General features: G+C 37.5%; 1 pseudogene across 1 annotated transcript; it reads right to left on the bottom strand.

Moving 5' to 3' along the window:
- Positions 1-927: 927 nt before the first annotated feature.
- LOC111539478 lies at positions 928-1,358 on the bottom strand (annotated as a pseudogene). The gene has a single exon (XR_002730689.1). The product of XR_002730689.1 is annotated as a cytochrome c oxidase assembly protein COX20, mitochondrial pseudogene (transcript).
- Between the last annotated feature and the right edge of the window lie 345 nt (positions 1,359-1,703).

Below are 1,703 nucleotides of genomic sequence, written 5' to 3'. Positions count from 1 at the left end.
TCTTACGATTTCCCATTGTTAATTTTAGCTTCACACAGTTTTTCTAATTTATATCTCCAAATCTTTTTTTTGTTTTGTTTTTTGAAACAGAGTTTCATTCTTGTTGCCCAGGCTGGAGTACAGTGGCGTGATCTCGGCTCACTGAAACCTCTGCCTCCCGGGTTCATTCAAGTGATTCTCCTGCCTCAGCCTCCTGAGTAGCTGGGATTACAAGCATGTGCCACCACGCCCAGCAGCTAATTTTGTATTTTTAGTAGAGATGGGGTTTCTCCATGTTGGTCAGGCTAGTCTTGAACTCCTGACCTCAGGATCCACCTGCCTTGGCCTCCCAAAGTGCTAGGATTACAGGCATGGGCCACCATGCCTGGCCTCTATCTCCAAGTCTTTGTATATGCCTGACAAACTGCTATTCCATCTTGTAGGGCTAAAATGAAATTTTTTTCATTTTTGGGAAGCCTCCTCTACATACCTCCACCTTCTAACTCCAAGAAGTCAAAGTGAGTATATTCATTGATGTTACCACTTAATCTAGTATGTATGTGTGTATATGTGTGTATATTTCTATATATATTTCTAATATATAGTGGTTGGAAATATATATTTAATATATATAATATATAGTAGTTAGACGTATATGTATTTCTAACTACATTTTGAAAAATAACCTAATTGCAGCTGCTTATATACTTATCTCCTGTTAGATTTTGACTTTCTTCAAAGTTGACACCTAATTTATTTTCTTTTTTTTTTTTTTTACATTAAACACTAGGTTTTATAATTCTTTGCCACACTGCCAATAAATTCTGTTCACATTTTAAGTATGACAAGTTCACTATATGTAACATGTAAGAATGCTATCCTGGCAGTAGACATAGGACCAGAATAAACTGTCAAGTTTTCATTCCATACAAGTGGGGGGAAAAAAAATGACTACAACTTAAACTTTATTTACTTGATTGAGAGCTTATTGCACATGAAATGTTTTGTGTGGTTGATCTTAATTAACTTCGTTCACATCGACTTTTCTAAGCTCAAGATTGTTCAATTGCTGCTGTTGCCGTTGTGTTTTCTTTCAGGATCGAGGTGGGTACCTTCATATAATATCTTCTTTTTAATTTCTTCTCTGGCAATTCTTTCCCGGATTCTTTGCTTTGCATAATTATACCTACAATGAAACTAGTGAACAAAAAATGTCCAAAGCCAGCCACAACAGATCCTAATGAACCATACAATATTGAATCCCGGGCGCAGGGAGTATTTTCAACATCTAAAAATCCTAGGAGCTTAAAGGCCTTCCTCTCCTTGGGCTCACTGGGCTCAGGCGCGGCGGCCATGAGGACGACTCCGCGGCTCCACCCGCCCTCCTAATTTATTTTCATAGATCCAGGACATGGCATATAATAGGTGCTTGTTAATTGCTTTTTGGATGAATGAATGAGTGAATGAATGAAGCTTTTATGCCTAATCTCCGAATTTAGTTAGGAGCTCAATGAGTAAAACTAAGGACTGTTTACTAGATATCAGCCTCTGCTTAGTTCTGAGCTATGGGAGTTGGAAAGTGAAGGATATATTGGTTGGAAACAAGAGTTTGGGTCAATGCAGACCTGAATCCATTTTTTGAGAGAAATTAAATTTAGAAAACAAGCTAAATGGCAGAATGGTAGTTATTACTGAATAGGGGAGATATTCATGTTAGTATCAAA

This window comes from Piliocolobus tephrosceles, chromosome 2 (genome assembly GCF_002776525.5).
Source record: "Piliocolobus tephrosceles isolate RC106 chromosome 2, ASM277652v3, whole genome shotgun sequence".
NCBI classification, from domain to species: domain Eukaryota; kingdom Metazoa; phylum Chordata; class Mammalia; order Primates; family Cercopithecidae; genus Piliocolobus; species Piliocolobus tephrosceles.
This window is presented reverse-complemented; position numbering and strand designations above follow the sequence as displayed.